General features: G+C 43.1%; 1 long non-coding RNA gene across 2 annotated transcripts; it reads right to left on the bottom strand.

Moving 5' to 3' along the window:
• Positions 1-8,889: 8,889 nt before the first annotated feature.
• On the bottom strand, positions 8,890-21,667 carry LOC106902494. Of its 2 annotated transcripts, XR_001414535.1 has the most exons (5): positions 21,527-21,667; positions 17,780-17,881; positions 11,092-11,151; positions 10,661-10,912; positions 8,890-9,450 (listed from the first exon to the last, which is right to left on the bottom strand). It is a non-coding gene; the product is annotated as an uncharacterized LOC106902494 (long non-coding RNA). The 2 variants fall into 2 exon arrangements; XR_001414536.1 differs by lacking the exon at positions 10,661-10,912.
• Between the last annotated feature and the right edge of the window lie 2,689 nt (positions 21,668-24,356).

The following is a 24,356-nucleotide window of genomic DNA, read 5'->3' as shown; positions in this document are numbered from 1 at the left end:
TCAGGTCACCCCACCAAGGGCAGGTTTGGGCATGGAGGTCGGCTGGATCTGCTGGAGGAGCACGGTGTGACAAGGGGAAGGGGAAAGGGCATCTTCTGGGAACATTTTGACTTTTTGCCAGCTTTGCCTTGGATAATTAGCACTGCTCGGGAATACAAGCTGTGCTGTCCGTAGGGAGCTGTCTGGTTAGGCACCCTGAGGTTTTCCTCCACACCTACTCCAGCATCCAAGATCCCAAGGCAGCACACAGCTCTCCCACAAGCAGCGTGGGGCTGTGGCCCCTCCGTAAGGCCAGGCCTTGCCCCAGGGCTGGGCAAAAGTGCAGGACACCCCAAGCAGGGCAACGGGCTGGGGCTGGCCAGGGAGCAGGCAGGAACGTGGAGGTCCCCAAGCCTGTTGCATCATCTAGCACATTTTGTCTGTGCAAAATGGTCCAATCTGGAGGCAAAAGGAGAAAAATAAAAGGCCATTTATTTCAGAAAGGCAGATCGGAACATTTCCTTTTCCCCTTCTCCCCTACATGGGCACTGCCCCATCCTGGGAGTAAGGGTGAGAGGAGGGTTTCGCTGCAGTGGGATGTGCTGCAAGAAGCATGGGCACCCTACAAATGTCTTCTCAATGAACAGCATCTGCACTACGTGCACCGTGCCATCGCGCAGACAGATGTGTCTGTGTCATACAGAAACTAGGTTAAATGAAAGGGGTGTAGCCCTGTGAACCTTTATTTCAGCATTGTTTTGTGCCTTCTGGGTCAAGACCTGAAGGTTTTGGTCAGTTCGTGTCCAGATATGAGTCAGTACATAGGAGGTTTCTCTGAGTGAGTTCTAAGGCAGGAATGTGGGGTTTGGGCTGCTGTGAGGGAAGAAGACACCATCCTGGAAAATACGCCTTATCAGCCTAAAAGTGACTCTGTGTGTGTTTATTTCATTGTGTTTTCAGAAGCCACCCTTCCCAAAGGATGCATCAGAGCCTCAGTCTATAAAGTTGCTGATACCCCACCTTTCCAACCACTCCGAGTCTGTCAGTCACAAAAATAAACATTTTGAATAAAGCCCATTTATCACATTGTGCTGGGGGCAGGTGATCTCCCCCGCCAGCGTGGGTGCAGTCCCTCTCCCTCGCCCTCCACATCCTTGGGGCAGCTCTCATATCCCCTTTCTGCTCAGAAACAGGGACCACCTTCCCCAAAGCCACAATCTGTGACCTGCAGGGACGCGACGTGCCCCGACATTAAACATACCATTGCGTAAAAAGATGTGGGAGAGCTGTGAGCAACCTGAACCGTGACTCTGGGCAGTTTATTCATGACTAACGCCTACACGGGCCAGATCTTACTCAGCAAACCCGGGGCTGGGGCCTGGGCTGCACTTTCACAGGCATTTCAGCCCAGCAAGAGCGAGAAAGGGTGCTTTATTCCTTGTGGCAATGAAATGGTAAGCAGCTTTCTCTGGTGATATTGCACCCACCAGTTGCCATTTACACCAGGAGAGCATTTACACCAGGCTTGTGCAGCCCCTGCTCTGTCTTTAAAGGGAATATCACCCTGAAAAAGGTCATCTAAAATTTAACTGAATATAATTTAATCTAAAATAACCCTTGAAGTGCTCAAAGCCAGTTTGCAATTGCTAACTATCGTTATTGGGATCCGCTTTGCTGTTCAGACCATCAGGAGATACTCTCCCACTGACTTTCATGCAGTGAATATAAGCCAGGTCGGTAAGTTGGTTCACTCTGTCTGTAAACTGGGGTTTTGTTACAGGTGAGATATTTAGATGATGCTTGTTCATGCTGAATGCCACTGACATTGGGGGAGGGACTCTTTGCCAGGAGGTGCAATGATAGGACAAGGGGAAACGGTTTTAAATTGGAAGAAAAAAGATTCAGATTAGAACTCAGGAAGAAATTTTTTACTATGAGGGTGGTGAGACACTGGAACAGGTTGCCCAGGGAAGTTGTGGATGCCCCATCCCTGGAGGTGTTCAAGGCCAGGCTGGATGTGGCCTTGAGCAAGCTGCTCTAGTGGGAGGTGTCCCTGCCCATGGCAGGGGGGTTGGAACTCGATGATCTTTGAGGTACCTTCCATACCTAACCATTCTATGATTCTATGACATTGCATTGCAGTATTTGCTTTTCCATGTGTGGCCATCAGCACCCATTTTGGTTTTCATGGTCTGGGTTACAGCTTTCCTTTGCTTTTCTCCTCCAAACTGCACTTACTGGTACCAGTGGCTATTTATCAACAAGCCCATCAGCAGATTCAGAGTATTGTCTCACCTCTGTACCCTTCTTTTCCTTTCTGAGACCTCCTGCGAAAATGCCGCTTAACGCATCTAGAGAACAGGAGAAAATGAACATCGTTCATTCGCGTCTGAAGCCCAAACACCAAGCGAAAAGATTCTGCGATATTAAAAATTACGTTTACAACGTGATAACAGCATTTTCCCAGTGTGAAGGGTACTTGGTAATCATAAAAGCAAACACCTTAGGCCATCTCTATGGCGCACAGCTTACAGAACGGGTCCCAGGGGATCGGGAGCACTCCGGTGCTCGGCGGAGGAGCTCTGGTATAACATATCCACTGACCCGCACTTGAACCTACCACTTGCTGTTTTCCTCTTATAATCTAAATCTGGAAATGCGCTGTCTGGTCAGCGGCGCACTCACCCAATCGTTGGGTGAAATGCTGGAGATGCCATCAGAGCGTGCCTGCGCTTGCAAGCGCGGGGAGAAAAACCCAACTTGTAGGAGGTGGCCGGGGGGCTGGGGGCTCGCAGCCCCCCACGGCGGTGGCGGCGGCACCTCTGTAAGGCAGCCGGGCAGCAGCTGTGTGCATTGCAGACATTGTGGGTGGGTGGGTGGGTTGGAGGGGGGGCCGTCTGCGGGCTCAACAGCTGTCCCCCGCCGCCGTGCCAAAGCCAGCACCCTGTTTCACTCACCCGGAGCCGCCCCGTGGAAGCGGTTTGCCTCCTCGGTTGGGGTTTTGTGGGACGCGGGACATCCCCGCCAGCATCCCCCACCGGGAGAGCCCGGGTGCAGCCTTCGCCTCTGGGTCACTCGGTGGGCTACCACCCAAAAAAAAAAAAAAAAAAAAAAAAGCTGTGAAGGTTATGGGCAGCCACGAAAACGATGTTACAAACGCATCCAATGTGAACACCACAATTAATGGTCTCCCCACCAAAAAAAAAAAAAAAAAAAAAAGACTGCAGCCACCAACTGTTTTGTGGACGTAATTGTGTGAAAAAAATGCCAGGCAGCAAGCTGAAGCTTTGGAGTTTTGCCCTTTTTATTCCCCAGCCCTTGAAGTTTAGTCGCATCCTGGTGTGCCCGCACGTTCGCTGCCTTTCAGCAAACCCTGTGTATTGACCCTAGTCGTGCTAGTCACGAGCACGTTTGTGACTTCGGCATTTCTAAAAAAACATTATTAATCCCTCCATAAACCTCCTTCCCTTATGCCATTTGGGTAAGAAAAACAGTCTTTAGTTTTTGTTACAAAAAAAGAAGTTCAAAAGCTTTCATTCCCAGGTCTACCTGGTCTACCACCATCGGTGGAGGGATGCTCTTGGCCATGTTTGTAGAAGCACCTGGCGCACGGTGTGAGGGGGCTGGTCATCTCAGGACACAAACCTTCAGATCTACATCTTCTCACTGCAATTCAGAAATTGCTGTAGCAGCTGTAGAGGCCACCGGAGGCCTGGATGGCGGCGAACACCGGCTGTCGGAGGGAGCGAAGTGTGTGACCTCACCTAAAACCGCCCGAAATCACTCTGCGTCTTTCTATTGACTTCAGTCACCTTTGCCTCCCTCCCCGAATGAGTAACAAGGGTCTCCCACAGATTTGGCAAGCCAGATGTGTGCACAGACAGTCATAACGGTTTTAAAAGCGCTTACTTATGTTTAGATACTTTTAACTTTCTAGAAGAGGCTGACGCTCCCCGCGAGCCGTCATGGCTTTGCTGGTGGGGCGTCTTCCAGTGTCCTAGCAGAATCTCCACTGGCCATCTCAATCGCTCCTGTGAGAAGGGAGTATTTTTCAATGATGTGGATTTTTTTCAGGCTGTACATTGCACTGACACTTGAATAACATCACACAAAGTGTTGACTCTTCTTCAGCTGTAACCTGTCACTTAGAAAGCTTTTAAACAGGACCATACACTTTGCTCATTCTGATTAAAATACTGGATTTTTTAAAGCTGCACAATGTGCAGGAGAGCACCAACTGCACACATGAAACCTTCATTTTCCTTTCATCCTGTAACTGCATGAGCTCTGCTGAATTTTCCATGCTGGTGATGTTCTCTGGCTGCAGAGGCAGGGCTGTGACTCTTTTGGGCACAGAGGGTGGCAGGGTTGGGCACGCAGAGATCTGAATCTTTGGGATTATTTAGGAAGTACGCAAAACACGAACGGAGAGCCTGATTTTAAAAATAGTATCTTCTTTTCAACTGTCAATGCTGAAACTCCAGCTCAAGACACGGGGATTGCAACGAAGCAAGTGAAGGTTAAGCAGCTTCGGGCAGGACTTGGAAACCAGAGCTCTAAACTATTCAGCAACATCTGACTAAAAAGAGAACAGGGCTTCTTACAGGTTTAATGTCATACTGAATGGGATTTTTCTAGGCTTGGAAGAGCAAGGGAAGATGGAAAAATGAAGAGGATTTTTGCAAATCCTTCTCTGATGTTTTTGGGGTTTTTTCACATCACCTGTGGGAACAAATCTTTCCTCTCCTCCTCCCATCTGGCTCAGCAGCTTTGGCTCAGAAACTCCAAAGAGGGGCAGGCATGGGTTAGGTATCAGGGCCAGTTGGTCAAGCCTTCCTCATCACCTGGCTGAGATCCCTTCTCAGTTGTGAGGATGCTCTACCTTATGCAAAAATGCCTTTTAAAAGCAAACTGAAACGGGGAGAGGGAAACTGAATTACATGGGGGATTTCTGTCCCTCTTGCTCCCTCTGACCAAGCATAGAGGAGAGTGGGGCAGAAGAGAAAACAAGTCACAGAGGAGTCTCGGTAGATGCTTTTCTGCTGTCTCAAACCCCCCTTGGCATTTCCTGGTGCACTGAAGATATCTCAGAGCTCATCTCCAGCAGCAGCACAAACACTATGTGTCTCAGCGAGCCCGACACCCGTGCACAGCTTCATGATATTGGTGTTGCTCCACTTAGATAACAGTGAACAAGCAGCACTGGTACCCATGCTTCTTAGCAGGCCTTCAGGGCTGGGCAAGGGGTCCATGGGACCTCTTTGGAGATCTCTTTAACCTTTGAAGAAACCAACTAAGAAGCCAAAGGAGATAGGTAGATCTGCTGTTTCCAATGAGGCTGTGGGCCAATGCTAGAAGCAAACCTAAATGATAGATTTCATACTGTATAAAATTGTTAAATCCTACACTCTGTGAAGAAGTGTATGCTAAGAAGTGTCCAGCAACAGTTATTTTCATTACCCACTGAGGACCATCTATCTAATAACTGATAGACTTTGGAAGTTGTTTCATCAGCACTTGCCAGACACCCACTTCTCTTATCAGACCTTTGCTCCCAGGGAGCGCGGGGCTGGGAGAGCCCTCCTATGCTCACGACATCTTCTTGGATCACAATGAATTCCTTATATTTACAAAATCTTTATTAGCCTCTAGAGGCCCCAGATAAAGACAAAAGACCATAAAAATGTCCATAGGAGGTCAGACCAAAGGTCCCTCTAGCCCAATATCCCGTCTCTAATGCTGGCAATAGCAGATGACTAGGGAAGAGTACAAGAGCAGGGCAAGCCTATAATAAAACTACCATGATATACTCTGTCAACCTCCAGTGATTTGGAGGTCAGGGACTTCCTGACCCAGATATGGTATGTTTGTGTTTGAAGGCAGAGAAGGATTTGAACCTCTCTTCCAAGCATTTGAATGGTACAGGAAAAAACACTTAACTCAGCTGGTGAGAGAAATAAATGTTCACTATAAATACAAAGCTGGTGGAAGCAGACCAAAAGTGCATTTCCAAGCCCAAGACATTACCTCCAAGAAAACAGCTTTCTGAGGCCAAGAAGCATCTTTTAGCCTGAGAAGCTCCGGCTGCTCGGTGTTCCCGGGGCAGCGCTCACCCAGACCACTGCCTTCCAGATTATCTCCAGGGAGAAAACAGGGAGGATGAAGAGCCCACAGCAACATGTAGGACTAGGGCATCTGAAGCCTTCCTATTCAATAATTCAATCAGGCGCTAAAGGTTCTTTTCATAAAAAAACAGCAGATTGGATAGGTGTTTCCTTCAAGCACCAGACCAAATGGTATCTCGTACTGGAATGTGGAGGACAAGTGAATTATTTACCGGCCAGACCTCAGCTATCCCAGCTGCAGGCAATGCAAGGAAGTAGTTGCGATGTTGAAGTCAAGGGGTTATCAGGGTGGCCCTAAAGCAGGCCAGAACATCGGGCAATGCCCATGGACTAAGAAGGATGAGCCAACAGTGCCCCCGGGCCAGGCAGCCCCAGCAAAATGCTGCTGCATGGCGACCGGCAGCATTCGGACCCAGGTCACAAGGACAGCCACCACAATAGGCCTTGGTAGCAGCAACAACAAAAACAAGCACAGGTCCCTCTGCCACATGAAAGGCTGCACAAACACACATTCCCCTGGAACGTTTCTGCAGGGCCCCGGTGCTCACATGAAAGAACAACTGCGCTTCAGACCTACTCCACTTTTCTCTCTCAGCCACCACATCCCCTATTGAAATCATTTCCTGTTTTATTTTTAAGATTGCTGCTGTCATAAGCTGTTGCCGACGTGGGGGTGGGGATGGGAAGGTGGTGTCTGTCCAGCCAGCACAATAGCCAGCTGGACAAGGGGTCAGCTCAGGGGCTGCTCGGCAAGACGGCACAGCGGCAGAGGGAACACCGTGGGGACCAAGGAGAGGAGGATGCTCATGACAGGACGAGGGATAATGGTTTTAAACTGAAAGAGGGGAGATTTAGAATAGATATTAGGAAGAAATTCTTTACTGTGAGGGTGGCGAGGCACTGGAACAGGTTGCCCAGAGAAGTTTTGTCATCCCAGAGAAGTTGTGGATGCCCTTTCCCTGGAGGTGTTCAAGACCAGGCTGGATGGGGCTTTGAGCAACCTGCTCTAGTGGGAGGTGTCCCTGCCCATGGCAGGGGCATTGGAACTCGATGACCTTTAAGGTTCCTTCTTTCCTTCTAACCCAAAGCTTTCTATGATTCTATGACTCCATGATCATTTCATGGCACCTCTCCTGGAAAAACAAGGAAAACAGGCTTGATAGAACACAGGGAGAGAGCCTCTACCAATGCTTTGACTACGGAGCTGATGTTTCAAATGCTTGTGGTGCAGGAAAAAAAAAAGCTGTCAGGGAAAAGGGTACCTGTTTGAGGATGAGTCCCTCTAATTGGAACAGAAATACAACATACAAGTCCAAATTCTAGCAGCAAGAGTCCCAGTCAGCATAGCCATCCCCTCTCCTTATGAAAAGCATAGCAGAAGTCAAAAAAGGGAACTTCAAACTGAAAATGGTGCTAAATTATACTGTTAAAACAACTGCATTATTGCTAGTATTACCTTTGCCTCTGGGTCATGTGCAATTTACATTAGGATAAGTCTGTTGGGCCATCAGTATCCTCCCGTGGGATTTTTTTTATTTGCCTTAAAAATACACGAAGCGAGTGGCATAGTTTGAGTGAGGTGACAGTCAGATCGGAAGGCAGAACTGAAATTAGTAACAACCCAGCTGCTGGAAATTATTTCGCAGACTCTGGAACAAACTACTCAGTTTCACTAGGGGCCACTGTGCAGCACAGGATCGGCCCTTTCCACGGGGCTGGTGAGCAGGGCCAGTGTCACACCATGGGCACGGCTTGGGGTTTTTTTTATGTTTTGGTGCAACAAATTGATTTGCAAAAAGCCAAAGATTTTTGCTCACAGGAACTTTTTAAAAATTCACCAGCAATCCCTTTCAGAAGCCAGAATAACTGTAAAATTTAGCTTTTTTTTTTTTTTTTTTATGCCAGAACTCATGTAATTTTCATGGCTGTGAATCAGAACATCTTCATTCTTGTGGCGTGTTTTTCACTTTTATGAACACTAATTTCACTACATTTTTAGAGTGGTGACTTTAGCCACAGCGTGGCTGCTGCTAAGTTCCCACGGCTACCAGTAGGACTTTTATGTGGGAAATCTGTGGGCAGCAGGGAGCCTCCCTGTTTGTATCAATATGAACTTCCCAAGCACATCAGACTGACATTTTCTCAGCCCGAGAGTCAGCACACACATGCTCTCACTTAGAGCTCTCTTCTCCTAAGCTGAAGGACATGTGTGATCACTTTAGTTTCGACAGTTTTCTAGTAGGCCCTTTGCACACACAGAAATCCTGGGCAAATGAGGGGGTTTTTTTCCCTTCAGCCGGCAGAAGCCCAGTCCTACAAACTGCTGAGTGCTGGCTGTAAGGCGCTAAGGGGCTCAAGCGAACTCCAGGAGATGTACAGAGCATCCTTCCAGCTTGTGAGCTCCAAGCTGGCTTGGAGATCCTTAGCACTGCAGAGGGACCCGTGTTCCCTCTCCACCATCAGAGATGAGGCTGTCGGTGCTGGCAGGTCACCATCAGCACAGCCGTCCTGCAAGAGTTTCCCAGCCTTTCCCTCGGTGGCTACGCATTCCAGAGATGACCAGACACATAAACACGTCTCTTGTGTACTAGAGCACTTTCTGCAGCTGGGTAATAAGTCTAAGAGCACATTAAAAGCATATATATATTGCCTCCCCCATCTAAAAAAGAACAAAAAAAAAAAGAGGTTGATTTTTTTGTTCTCAGAACACAAAAAAATGCAGTGGGAGGGCAATGGGTGAATTGCATGGCTTCAGCTTTATTAGAGATAATATATTGTAGGGAAAAATCAGCTGTGGTGGGACACTGTGTTTAGTCAACATTTAGAGAAGACCGCACAACCCACAAACATGAGAGGACCACGCTCAGTGATCGTATCTCACTATTGTTTCCTACTTGCAGAACTGCAACCACAGTAATTATGGAAAGGCTTAAAGTCCATAATCACTAATGATGGACATCCGCGCTGAGGAACGGAAAGGCACTGGGAAGCAGAAACCCTCAATCAATTGTTTATCACTTCAGACAAAAAGGCTGATTTCTTTGTCAGTGGGAGATGCTCCAGCTTTGCACGAAGCTGAAGCCAAAAGAAATCTCCAAGCCCTGATCCTTCAAAACGCTCACAGCTCCTCATTCTTGATGCCAAGTATCCAACTTCTTTATGAACCCATCCTTTGGCAGCAGCTGCAACTTTCACTCCTCATACCTGGCTGCAGGTGAAATCCACATTGCACTGCTATGGGCACATTCTTCAACATCACGCCACGTGTCCCACACGGAGACAGGAACATCGTGAGATACACTCCTCTTCTGCCAGCAGTGAGAATGTCAATGTATAATTTAGAGGGCTTGAAATGGAAAAGAAAATAAAAAGCTGAAGGTACTTTTACTGTTGCTGCAGCCAGGATAGTCTAGTGCTGTAAGTGTGGTGAGGTTTGTGGAAAGAGATAATATCTTTCTGAGACCAACAGATGTATTTGGGGGAGAAATAGAATAACCTTCCTCCAGCTCAAAACTAACACCTCTCCCTACAAACCTGAGTGTTATTTGACCATTTTAGCATTTAACAGCCCTGCTAGGCATTAAAGTTCTCCAGTTTTGACTGCTACAGCCTGGAAGCTGTTTCCCCAAGCAGGATGAGAGCGTGGCAGCATGGCAGTGGTGCTCACCGTAGGGCTGCAGCAGAAAAGGGAGCGTGTGCTCAGCTGCTGAGCAAAGCCTGGGGCCGGGCTGTCACTTCGTGATCAGAGGGAGCCCTGGGCACACAGGACACCCATGACGTGGGGTGGCAGTGGGGAGAGGTACTGCCTCCCCAGCCAATCCCTAAATGGTGACTTTCGAGACGCTACGTTTTAGCAGTGCTTTATTTAAAAGCTGATTTTATATTTTTTTTAGGAGCAGAAGCATTGGAGAGTGTACAGCAGAACTCAGAAGCTGTGAGGTGCACCAGGAAGATTTATCACAGAGGGTTTGTGTACTTCTCTGACATCAGGATAATTTCTTAATACAACTGTTAAAAGATGCGTTGAGTCATCTGCAATCTCCCTTATTCTCATTATCTCACATAATGAGACTGGTAATGCACCCCAGGCCTGTTTTGATCATCTTTTGGTGTAAGTCAGAAAAAGAAACATCTCGAGACAGCACAGCTGGGGTAAAGCTTCCACTGAAAATCTTCACCAATGGCTAGTGAAACCAATAACCAACAACACCAAAAGATTTCTGTTGTCAGTAACTTAGCCCTGCTTTGTAAAGCAGTTTCAGTGTCTGTGTGTGCACGTCTGTGCCTCTCTCCTTTGAAAACTGGCTGAACTCCTTGGCCAGAGGAGTCAAATGAGACAAGAATCTCAAAGTTAGCAGGGTTTCTAAAAGCTGCATGAAAATAATGGGCCAAATAGAAGAGAGGGGACCCATACATAACCTCTACGAGCACTTGGACTGAAAGTGGGGCTGTGGTATGAACCTATGTGTTATTAAGTCCCCTGACACCCACTGCAGGGAGAAGGAGCGATTAACACTTCCACATGGAGAGTGGCTTCAACACTAGTTTTTGCTCACCCGTTATACAAATCCACTGGGCTTCAGCAGTTCTGATGTTTGAGCAACTCCTTACAGATATTAAGAGCATGCTCCTTTTCAGGGTACGGGGCTGGAGATGGGGTTTTGCTGGGGACCTCAGGGCTTCACCCCATTGAGTCAGCAGAGCCACCTAACCACTCTCCTCGGCCTCAAATGACGTCAATCCCACCAGGTGTCTGCAGGCAGGAGGCATGTGTGGAGGTGACCCAAATGTCGGGCTGGTGAGAGGGGCTGAAAAATGAGAAATGTACAGAAGAAAAAGGGGAAGCAGCAAAAATAGGGTAGAAGAGAAGATGGAGGGATGCAGGAGGTCAGCACTTGGGTCTCGCTCTGCAAGACTTCTTGGTGTCAAGTCATATGAAGGGAAAGTGGGTGGCTCTAGAGACACAGTAAAAACGAGATTAACTCACCTACCAAATTCTCAGTCATCCTCCTCTTATAACCACTGCCAGGAAGTATGAATAACCAATCTAAATTTAAACAGAACAAAAAAGAAATTACTATACAGTGTGACTAGTCCACAAAGAAACCATGAATTTGCTCTCTTAATAATTAAAAGTGACCCAGCAAGTTTTCCGGAGCAATCATCTCTTGTTCATGGAATAAAAGGCTATCTTCACTGCCCATGTATGCAGAGTGTGCTGCATTATCTGCCTGGATGATTGCATTAGTTTGCCCGTTTGGATGAAATTACATTCTGTGAGAGTGACAAAGTAATTCCCCAAGCGCCAGTTATTTTTCTGCTTAGAAAATACCATGTAAAATTATTCCATTCATGGAAGAATTGAAATGCTTTAACTACCTAGTTGCTCATATTTTGTAAATTATGGTGAAAAAAAAAAAGTTCATTGCCACTGCCAGCATGAGACGAATGTTTCTCTGCATATGACCAGGGCTGGACAAAATTTCCACCCCAAGCCCATTCGAGTTCAGCTTGGGACACGCCTTACAGACTTTTGCTTTTAGTTTTTGCTGTGCAGAACCAGTCTCCTCCTCCAGCTCAGCTACTGCTGTCTGTGCTTTGACCTTCAAAACCAGATTTCTAGATATCCTCACCCTTGGATATTTTTACTTCACTGAATATGAGAAATATCATTAATATTTGCGTCTCAAGAGTTCTTGATAATGTTTGAAATGTAGCTCTCCAGGAGCTGTTTGGAGAAAGACTTCACCACTTTTAATCCCTTGGAGTTCAACTTCTTCACGCAAGTCAGTGGGAGTGAACACTATGCAGAATGAGGAAAGGCGTCAGGAGTGAGTTTGCAGGCAAAACCCATCGTGAGTCAACCCGTTCCCCAGCTGCCACATTAAATCGTGCATTAAATAGAGGCAAGATTGCCCAAGTGCCATGAAGAGGCCTTCAGCTCATGAACGCCTGGGAGAGTTTTTCTCAGGCATGAGTGTGGTCCCAAATCTGAAGTCCATTAAAGCCTTTCAGTCACTTTGGATTTGGCTTTAAGACAGAAGGGCAGTTTCTGGTGTCGAGCTCGACTACATGTACTGAAGCAACCCAAGGCATTGAATCGTTGGCGCTGCTGTGATGGGAACAAAAAAGGAAGCAGAGCTGAAGGGACTTCTGAGAAATGTCACACACCAGTTAACCAGACAGGAATTGAACCAACTATCAAGCAACATGGAAAGAGGCTGGTTCCTAGAGATATGCCACATACAGCCATTGTGTTCGTACAGCCTCTTTCAGTGCTCCAGTAATCAGGGCCATACATAAGGATGGTGCTACCAGACAAGAAAAAATACGTTCCTTAACAATGTCCATAAGTTAAAGGCATAATCAAAGTGGAGAAAAAAAATGTGTATTTTTGTTGCTGTACCACTGTGCACAACAACTCCGGGCTGAAAATTAATAATGTATTGCTTTCTGTACCTATATACTGAATCTCAACAAGTCTAACCTCATGTTAAAATCACTAGCCTTTGCCTTTCATCAGATAGAGAAAAGGGAAATTAGCACTCTCTTTTTCATGTTTCAGAACAAAAGTATGAGCTTTGAAGTTCAGCATTTGTGAAAGAAACCGTCGTGGCCTGTTAAAACAAGCTTTTGGTACTGAAAAGGTTAACTAATTTGGTTTCCCTGATAAGTTTATCTATGATCAGAACTGAGTCATACAGAAAATACTCCTACAAGATTTGACCTTTTACTTGTATCCCACACTGAGATAATATTATACTTAAAATGGATATCAATAAGAACTTTGTTTTAAAAAGTATATTTAAAATAAATTACTTTTAAATAACAGAAACTGTTTTCAATTAGCCCTGTTAAAGGAAATCAACTAGAAAGTTATGTATGCTTTTTTATTTTCTTTATATAAATTATACCCAGGAGTCCTATGATAGCAGCACTGTACAAACTATGCACTACCTTTATATTTATTTCTTATCAAAATAAACTTAACAAATTAGATTTGTTTTTACAGCACTTTATATCCAATAATGACAATGTTGTATTGGTCCCAGGATAAAAACAATGAAAGTAGCAGCTGAATGGTATTTTTATTAAGAGTTAACAAAAATGTCTTGTGCAAACAGAGTGTATAAAGAAAATTAATTCCATAATTCCTAAGGATGAAGGCGTCCTTCTCTTTTTTCTTTTCTTCTCACAATATCAATCTCATTTGGAAAGATCATTTCGAGGGGAAAACTTTAAGTTTTAGCATTACTTACTCAGCAAAATGATATGGCTGAACTTAAACATTGCTGACTGCTAGGATTTAATATTAGGACCTGGCAAATGTTTTGATAACTTAATACTTTTTAAAAGAAAACTTGTTTGTTACTGAAGATTTTGGGAGCCCAGAAGAAATATAATCTGAAAAATAACAGAGCTAAAGATCCAAAGAGATGTTTCTCCTTTTTGCCATTTTTTTCCATTTCCTCTACCTTGAACTGGTTCCTCTATGCTAGCATTTGAGAGGCCTTTTTATTGGTGGCAGATTCAAATAGCTCTGAGATATTCACTGTACAACTCAGCAAGAGTCCACGTTTTCCTCCAGCAGTGGAAAAATGGCAGGGCTAATAGTCTGGGGTTGGTTACTAGAAATGAGTCCTTATACACACCAAAAAAAAAAAAAAAATTAAAACATTGTTTAGAACATGTGGTTTGCTGCTATTAAGTTAACAGTGGAAAATCTCATTACTTTTAAAGTTAATTTTATTTTGTGGTGGGATTGTTCTCTAGGCTGAAGCACATTTTCTTTTAAGGAGAGCCTCTAATACTACCTTACAGTCTTCTGTTCAGCAAGTCACTCTTTGCACAGCTTGGCTAGATGCATTTTTTTAAGCCAAAGTGCTGAATTAAAAGGCAAAAGAAGAAAAAAAACTTCTTCCCACACGTGCCTCTGGGGCTCCTAGCAGGCACTCGTGTGCCATCTTCTCCAGCTCTTGCTCTGACTAGAGGAGTTTTCCAATAAAGATCATGGGTTAAAGGTGCTGTTTGAGCAGTGCTAAGAAAGTTTCTGCTTCTAATGAAAGATGAGATACTGCCAAGTGCTCTGATGGGGTAAACTAGAGGCTGGACAAATTCTGATGCCAGCTCCATGCAGGAAGCACCATGGAGAAGCAGAGGTGTAAGAAAGGGGGAACACGGTTTGATGGAACAAAGGTTCTGAAAATCAACGTGGCCAAACACAGAATAAAACAGAAGACTGCAAGGGTTTCAAGTTCAGGTTTCTTTTCAAATTTTGGAAACATCTAATCTGACTTGTGACTTTCTATTGAGGCTATAATGATTTACAATAACACAAAACCAAATCTGCAATTTGAGGGGAAAATAACCCCAAGGCAGAAGCCTTGCTTACAGCTTGCGTGCTATACATGTGCATATATAGCCTAGTTACGGATTACTATGACTCAAATCTGAAACTCTCATGGTTTAAAATACCAAGTGAGATTCAGAGTCACATAATATTTGCCTTCCACCAACAGCCCAATGTGTTTTTTCTTCTGTAACCTACGCTCACACCATATAAAATCCACTCTTGTGCAGAGGTGAGCCGTTTTATTGTAAATTCCACTCAATAATCCTCGTGTAACTCAGTCTGTGAGCTGCGTTTCAACATACCCTTAAACCTTCAAACTCAGCCATTCCCCTTGCGCCCTGCCCTTTCCTGGGTATTGGTTCACCACGAAAATTTGACATATGAATAAGCAGAATATACGCATGCAAGATCACTGATTATCTGATTTCTTTTTTTTTTTTTAATTTTCTGAACTTCACTCTACTTCTTCTTAGTGAAGAAAGTCTGAGATCTACATCGAGAAGCTGACTGCTGCTGAAGCCTTGCTTCTTCATCAGTGACAATTCTGGAAGCTCAGGAGTTCAGGCTCTCAATATTTTCTGGTAAAGGAGATGGATGAGCTGCCCAGCAAACAAAGGAGTCCTGACCAGTCTGAACATATACACTCTCAGGAACACTGTGCTAGAAGTGTCTCTGTCTCAATGCAGTTCATAGGCTTGTTTCAAGCCAGTTGCACTAAAATTTTACCAAAAAAAAACCAAAAAAAGTGAAAGCAGCACAAAGGATGGTTCATCGCTTCACTGCAAAGAAGAGTATCTCAGGAGGAAGGGTCTGATCTTCACAAGGGCATGAGCTCCTGCAGCTCCCACACTACCTAGGAAGAGCAGCAGGTGCTCTGAAATACCAGGCTTTGAACTCTAAAACACACAAATCCTTGGATGACCCCTCAGAGGTGAAGTAAGTGACTCCTGCCATTTTGGGACTGGGTGCCATTTAGAGCATTATTAGAGATTTAGGAAACAAGTTCAGAGCTGGATACAACTATAAAAGAAAAAAAAAAACATATAGAATGGGATTTGGGTCTTACCCCAAAATCCTTTGTTTTACAGATGAACAAAGCTAAACGTAACTAGCCTGGGACTGAGGAAATTTCGTCTCTTGGCAGGTATCTAAAGTATCAGCCCAGACAGAGAGCGAGAGCGCCAGACCTTGCTCTGCCGGAGGGTGATGCTTCAGAGCCGCGGCGTCCGTCCGGGCCGCGGGGTAGTGAAACCACCGCCTTTCTGACAGCTCACACGCGCGACTGAAAAGTGAACTTGCAAAAAGGGAATTAATTCAAGAGCTGAGTGAAACTAGCTTGCTCAGTTTGCAGAGTTTTCGTGTTAACTTTCTTATGTTTTGCTTCGTACAGTTCTATGCCCTGAGAGTTTTGCTTTGAGTTTTAGCTTCAAACAAAGCAAAACTGATTGTAAACCACTGCATTTTGACTTTTCAGGTTGAAACTGTATCTCAGCCAGAAAGTTTCAAGAGCCGAAGTGCAGAGCACTGGTAGCCTGGGGTTTAGCTCAGCCCATTTTCAAGCTGTCAGTCAGAGATGAGCTTTCCCTACCTGCAGTGATGTTGAGACCTGGCTTCTCTTTGCAGTCCCGTGTCTGCATGACATTTCGCAAAACGACCCAATTTTATCTAGTTTCTTCCAGGAATAATAGGTGAAGCCGACCCCGAGTTGTCAGATTAAACTAACATTAAATAGTGGCAAATTAGTAATTGTGGGTTTTAATAGATTTGTTTCTAGCTAGGTCCAATGACATTATTATAAGGGTTTGCTTAAAGAGAAATCCGGAGATGCAGATAGCACTACTCACTGCTAAATGAATGCTGTTTGCTTACCTTCATCTTAACAGACATGACTTGTCAGAAGCAGTAAGGTAGAAGCAGAAACACCTTCCTGAAGAAATCTTTGAAGAAACACCTACCTAAACATATTTTTGTCCTTTATTTTATCCACTTTCCACATTTATTTTCTTAGCAGCCCTTCAAGCCCAGTGGTTAACACATTGGATTATCATTCTTACTGGCCACGGAAAGTAATTTCTGCCTAATTTACAACAGCACTTATTATCATATTTCCATGGTCATCACTTAACTTTCCACTATATTAATAACCAAGACTGATTTTACCTAGCAAGCAACCTAAACCCTCTAACTTGACAAAAATATTGCGTGCTTATTTCTCTTTCTAACCATCAAAGAAGGTCACTACGACGACTCTGGGTATCAGCATTTTTCCTGTGTGATTCACTTACACTAAGCAAACCCTCATTTTCCTTTTTTGAATTTCTGTTTAACCAATAGGATCAACAGGTCCCCTTCTCCGTGGGTGGTGATAATGTCAGTACACCACTGCCCAAATAACCTTTCTCTATAGGGAAATGCTAACATTTAATTCTTTAAATTTAAACCACATGTATTTTGGTCTCATAACTGTACTCTGTATTAACTGCCTTTTGTTATTAATTTGTATCACTAAAAATCTTAATGAAACCAGTTATTTAAATTGGAAATGTTAAGTGCAGTAGACATCTAAAATCCATCTATGGGCTATAATACATCAAAATATTTAAATAGTAACTAAATATTTTACCTAACCATTGTAAACACATTTTCAGAATTAATAATCACAGAGCTCTGCGTATGTTCAGTGTAAAGCTGTGTCTCAGAAGAGCTGTTCTTTTTAGCCTGTTTCAGGGAACATAAGCAATGGCTTTTGAATGGTTTCTGTCTCTTACTTCATCTTATCCAGAAACAAAAAGCATCATTTAAGTGCTGTGTAGGTAAGGCCTCCACCAACAAGAACTACATGTGGGTTGACCACATACAGTTTTCCTACTGGTACTCTCTGGAAGAGGCACTGCCACTGTATACATTCTTTGCATACATTGCCATAGGGTGATCACAATTAGCTGCCAGTGGAGTAAAAATACTGGTATTTGGGACAAATACTCAGGAACTTCTTGTTTAAGCAACAAGAACCACAGTTAGGATATAGTGCAATGGCTTCCCCAAACTAAGCTGTTCCTCAGTAAAATTTAACACAACTGCAAATATTAAAAAGCAAATAGAGGTACTTTGTGGGCTTGGTCACAAATTTCAGGACGCTTAGGCTGTAGCTCTCCAAGGCTTCCCATAATGCACATTCTTTACCATTTAACAATCATCTAATTAATTCCCAATCCATAAACTTTTATCACTTGCCCTGGTATTTGCTAAAAATGTTAAAATTCTATTATGCCCTTCTTATGGGACAAACCGTTCCCAGTTCTCTGTAGGAGTCTTCCTTCACCTTCATTCAGGCTCAGATTCCCAGGGATCAGTGAAATGAATGACACCAAGAGGCTGTTTCTTGTTTCAAACAACTATTGCAGCCGTGCCTTGGGGGTTCATCCTGAAAAAGATTGATAAAGACTTTACAAAATAAAAAAAAAAGACTATGAAAACAGTTTTCCTGCGTCATTCACGAATTATAAAATTAATATTGTACACTACTAAATCAGATTTTATGATTGCATTGTAAGTCACCCTACATCATGCCTTTTTCTGTAACAATTTCATTTTTTAAACTTCTGCAAAAGTAGTCCAAATTCCTATCAATCATAATGCTAGTGACTGATTAAAAAAAGTTCATGAGAAAGTGTTCTCTGTCTACACAATTCTAATTAATGCCTGTGGTGAATTTTATCAAGAATTTGCTACCTTCCAATAGCTTTAATTTTAATTTAACAGGTTATATATATATTTACATATATAACATATAATTTTTATACATTATATGCAATGAATTGTTCTTGTTATAACAGAAAAACTCAGTAACGCTCAACCCCACATTCTACAATTCATATATAATTACACTGACTAATATATTCAAGGTTTTTAACTTCCCCCTGACTCAATAAATCATCAAAAATGGATCTGATTAACACAGGTTTCTAAATGCCTATGTAAATAATGCAAGTATTTCTCTATTTCCCTCTAGCTGAGTGCCCTGGAACCTGAAATTACTGCTTTCTTCAGTGAAATTAGTTTGCTGCATCATGCCCAAAACTGATGAATTAAGCCCACTTTTGCCAGACTCCCAACATTTTTGAACACCAGACTGCTACATTCCTGACGAGAAGTCCCAGACAGCAGTACAGGGATATCTGCACAGGGCTGGCAGATACAACGCGGGACCTGCAGGAGACCCCCACTTCTGAACTGGCAGTGAGAGGCCAGAGGGGTTCTCCCAGGGGCCCTAAAATGACACAGGAGGTCTATCTTTAGCCACATGCATTTCTTCTAAAATTAATAAAATAAAATACTAAAATTACATTTTTAAAAACAATATTTTATATTATTTCATTTAACTAAAAACATGATGAAAAAAAATTGTCAGAAACTCCAAAGAAATAATTTTGTCTAAAACTCTTACTTTGTTATATAAAATTTTGGTTAAATCTTATACCTTATTGTACAAAAACCTGTTGGAGATCATCACCGCTTGTTATCTAGGTCCCATAAAAATAAAGTGCATAATGAACTAGTCCCAATCACAATAATCTTACATTTTTTACTTCAAATTTTAGAAAACTACCGCATTTTCAAAGTCAAATACTCAAAAGGTCAGAAAACACTAACACAGCATTCATGCAAATCCAAGACTACAGCTTTTAACTATTTTAGAGTGAAGTTTTTAATTCTAAGTTTATATGCCAATTTTTCTCATTCAGCAACCGAGTGTCTGATACTGATCACCAGAAAGGCACTATGACATTCATAGTTAAATAACTTCTTGAAAAAGACATGGCTGTCTATGATACACTTATTTTACATCACTTTGTTGTCCTTACAAATTCTAAAAATGTAAAATTAATTCCCACTTTAATGTGTTCCCTCACAGCCAAGCCTTGAAAATTGTTCTCCTGTCTTTCCTCAAGCAAACACTCTTTTCATTCCAGGAGGAGTTTTGGTGGAGCATCATATAGCAAACAGGCCTTCCTAGTAGCACTTTAGAGAAGCTATTGAATGTAAAGGGACAAAATTGACATGAGTGGATAAATTTAGGCTGAAATACAGAAATAAGACTTATAATCATCAAGGCTGTGATGGGTTGGAAGAAATTTCCAGTAGAACATAGGGTGGGCAAGACACCTTCTGCATGGAATTTCATGGTAAGTTTGTTTTTAACAGCCCGAAGACTGGACTTGGTAGACCAGGAGCCCTCAGCAATGAACCAGCAGGGTTCTGGTTCTTTATAATTCAGCTATAGCTTTCTCACCGTGATTCTGAGAAATCAAAAAGAAACTCTTCATATTAAAGGAGGCCGCAGCTAATACCCAGATGAACACTTAAAGGAAAATATAAATATTAAAATATACATTAAAATTATGATGTGATTATTTTCTGCTTGAGGCTTATTTATGGAGTAGAAAGTGAAATACTACTTTTGGCTACTTCACACTAAATCCCAAGCAATTCTCCTGATTTTGGTGGCTTCAATGAGATTGCTTCAAGCTTCCCTTGAAGTAAACGAGATTTGAATTCCACACCTTTATTCTGTGTTTCCTTTGGGGGAACTAAAGACAAAAGCCTACCCTAAAGATGGATGAACACTACTGATTTTTTTAGTCATGGGGGGTAAGTGAGCAGTGATGAAGATGTCACAGAGAACAGTAAAAAGCAGAAGACAGCTTTATCTAGACATCAGTTTGCCTTACCAATTGCCTGCCCTTTGTTGGTTGTATGTCAGGATTATAGGGTGCACAAAGATAATTTAAAAATGCAGTCCATTCAACTTTCTTTTGGTTTTTATTTGGAGTAAAGTATCCTTCAAAAGCTATATTTCAAGCAAACACAATTTTTTTCTTTGTCACAGCCAAATTCTCCAGTGCAGGAATTTACAATATTTTCCTTTTTCCAGAATGACACCTGCTGGTGGGAGAAACAGGGATGAACTGCAGATGCTTTATAGGTTTGATTGCAGCTAAGCTGACATATTCTCTGAGCATGCTCACTACCAGTGTCCAGGCAAACTATTGAAAATAAAGATTTGGAAACTGTAAAGATGCTATAAGGAGTATGTTGTAGAAGTAATATAGTTTTCCAATCTGATTTAATATTTGCTCTTAATAAATCAACAAGCTACCTACTACTAAGACGATGCTTCAATGATGTTTCAGTGTTGGACACTAGCACTATTTTGGGAAGCCCACAGCATTATTATATCAGATTGAGGTGAAAGCCAGAAGGAAAACCTCCCTATCCTACACAAAAAGCTGCTGCACTGCTTCAAACCCTCCAGTGCAAGAAAAAACAGCTACTAATGCAGCTATTGTGTTTAACACCCCAAAAGATTAGCATCTCAAAGAGCAGTATTGTCCACAAGTCCCTGAACCGATATAGGAGGACATAGCTTGGAGAGACAGAAAGCAAGCTGTACCTTTGCCAAAACTGTGACAAATGCTCCTCAATACGCCAGGCAGTGAGGCTCTGTAATGGGCTTCCATATTCATAGTACCTCTGTTGCCTGGGTCTATTGGAGTAGTCTCCCCTCCAGCTAAACTGAAGCCAGACTTGAGCTTTTGATGCTTCCAGCACATTTATAGCAATATTTCCAAGAGTGATTTTCAATGCTAAGAACATCCTCATTGGGAATACACAACTTTATTTATTTTTTCTGAGATGACAACTATCCACTGTCTTCTATAAGGGCAAGCTGAAGCTTAGGTGCTCAGGATCCTGAAGAAAACCCTACAGTTGGACTCTAGAATATCTAGAAATATGAATTATTGAAGCTACTCTGGGATATTTTTGGACATTAACATTGGTAATTTTAATAAGTCAGGTTTTGAGAACTGTATGTTTTAAACATGACTTGCAAAGAAATATTTGTGAAAAAAATGCCCAGCTATAAAGAAAACAGTATTAGAAATTCAATTCAGAATTGGAATTCAAAGAATTCTTTTGAATTATTTACAAGAGCATAGGCAAACATACACATTCAAGTGTGTTCCCTTGGTTAAATTATTAATATATAGATTTTGCTATGGCATACCTCATTGTAACATCAGAAGGCAAACTTTCTTGTTGATTACAGTATTAGATGGCATTAAGCTGCAACTTAGGAGACTTGGCTTCTATTCCTGGATTTGTCACTGGCCTCCTTTGAGCAGATAACTTCACAACTCTGCTCCTTCAGTTCTCCCATCTGTGAAAAGAAGATAACATTGCTTTATTATGATAGTTAAATGACTTATTTCCAAAGATTGCTTTTGTTTTGGGAAATGCAAACACATGAAAAGGGGGCGCATTGCTGTAAACTCACTGGTAAATGTAAGACACATTAAACTAACTGTTTCAATGGACAATTTACATCTGGAGAGCTTCTTTAAGCATATTTCTTGCAAAGTTGATCAAAGCTTCAGTCCACATATGGTTGTACATACTTCTGTTTACAGAGTCCTTGTTTGTCACACATATAATTGTGAACATCAAAAGCTGGAACCTTATCGTGACTTAGCTTTACCCTCCTTAAAAAAGCAATGACTTCACAAAGAGCTCAGCTACGTCCCACTGCCTTCAGAGTGGGACCTCACCCCAGGGTAAACACTTTGCTGAGAACAGCAGGAGGCTGGAAGCAGAAAGACCAACATAATCCCCAAACCCATGACAGCCTGGCCACCCCACAAGGCTTGAGCTAGCTGAAAAGCAGAGAGGAAATTGCAGAAAATATGCTTGTGCAAATACGTTCCTACTTTTTACTGACGGAGCCAGAGGAGCTTTACTGAAACAGGTTTTCTAGCTGCTTCCACTTAGCTCAAGGAGTGTCTCCTTGAGCACATCATTATCAACAATTGACCATGACCATCTCAGTTCTGTGCTAGAATCCAGCAAAAAGACACTTATCCCAAAACGATAGCACTGTTTTTCTTGTCAGATTAGAGATGAGCTTTGAGTTTTGAGCTCAGGTTACTGCTGACCCTTATGCAGTGTTTCCAGTTTCCAGTTTTTAACACACAATGAATGAAATGCACGCATGGGATAGAAACAGCCTGATAGAAACAGAAGGATTCTGATAAGCCTCTGCACAAGGATAAGAGCTCGGAATCTGGCCAAATTTTTCTGCTCTCTCAACTCTACTTACTGAACTTACATGGCATGGAATAACCTTGGCGTTGGGATTACTTTTACCATTCTTTTTTTTCCCATTTTTTCCCATTCTTTTTGTTTCACCTAGGGCATTTTTAACATCAACCTTTCAAGCCTTACTCACTGAATTGTGAGGTATGTATGATTGCCATAGGCCTGGCCCACTTCTCACTAGGAAGCTGGTTTGGATCCCAGCACTGCAGTTACAATGTTTTTAAGTGCTCTCATCACTTCTGGTAATGTGTTACCAGCATCATTTCCCGTACAATTCCTCCCATCCCTTCCCCCACCAAACAGCACCTGCCCTATGATGAGTCCAGCTCATCCAAACTCTCTTAGTGGCTAAACCACTGTATGTCCAAAAAAGCTCCTTCTCAAAGGCATTCTGGCTTCAGCTCACCTCCTCAGGGACAGCCACGGGCTCTGCAGAAGTGATCTCTAACATCAAAGTCAAGCATTGCTTTAAACTGATCTACACAGAACAAGAAATAACCATATATCATGCCGTGGTTTAATTTTCTCACTAGTTTTGCATGCGTAGCTTTTCCTCTGCCTGATGTATGTGCTTTTCTTCCTCCTGTAACCAGTTTCCTCCAGCTTTGGTTGATTCTGTACTTCGAAGAGTACTTTCTTCCCCCCAGAAAATATGCCCTTACCCTTCTCTCTTTTGTTTCAAGCTTTCTTTGCCTTACCCACATAATTTCTGTATTTGTAAGGGACTTTATCAGCACGTACCTTTTTATTGCCTCTCAGAAAAATTCCTCTCCTTCCAACCACAGTCTTTTGCAGCCACGTCAGAGGGAATTGCTTATCTCTAGGGCTCACTAACTTCTTTGAGCTGCACAGACACTGTGCAGCCACTTCTCATTGATGACCAAGCACCTGTCCCACAAGGATGGATACAAGGGAGCTTATGTTTTTTGAACGTCACTTACCCTGTATTGGCCCAAAGAGGTGTGAAAAGTCCAGGTTTGCAGCTGGGGAAGTGTGCTCATGTCTTCAGAGAGCTAAAGGCCAGTGAGTGCTGGAAGTCCTTGGTGTGCAAGGGGAGCACATGCAGGGGCAACACTGGGAAGTGAAATGCAATGTAGGGAACCAAGGCTCCCGGAAACCTGAACTAACCCATCCATCTGCACTTCTGCTTGCAGGACAGGGTCTGAGCGCAGCCACGAGTACGTTCTACCTTCACTGCACTTGAGGAAAGTTCACTGTGCTCTTTCCTGGGCAGTCTTCCTGCCCGGACCATGGGGCAGCAGAGGAGGTGCACATTACTCCTTCCTTCCCTTCAGGAATGGTTAGTGGTATACAGCAGTTTCACCCCCAAACGCAGTATGGATCCAGAACCACAACAGTTCCCCTGCACAGAGGAAGTAAGGATGTTCCTGAGTGGTGTATATTTTTCTATTTTTACTTTTTGCATTGTCTTTTCTTCCTTTCTACAGTTTCCCTTTCTCCAAGCTGTTTGTCATTTTACAATCCTACCCTGAACACCAGAACAAGTTAGAGTTTTCCATCTAAAAACATATACTTTTGGCCAAAATGTTGTATATTTTAAACTTTGGCAAGAGCGAAACAAGAGAGAATCCACACAGTGTGTGCCTTCTGCATCTGCACAGAACTGCTAAGCACTGCAGACTGCACCCACTGTAATGTCAGTTCATGGGGGGCAGGGGGGAGCACAACTACCTGACCCAAACTTGATTAGGGAACTGCTACTTCACTCCTCTTCTCTTCCT

Source organism: Calidris pugnax, unplaced genomic scaffold (assembly GCF_001431845.1).
Source record: "Calidris pugnax isolate Ruff unplaced genomic scaffold, ASM143184v1 scaffold20, whole genome shotgun sequence".
NCBI classification, from domain to species: Eukaryota; Metazoa; Chordata; class Aves; order Charadriiformes; family Scolopacidae; genus Calidris; species Calidris pugnax.
Note: the sequence above shows the minus strand (reverse complement) of the source record. Positions and strands in the feature narration are given on the sequence as shown.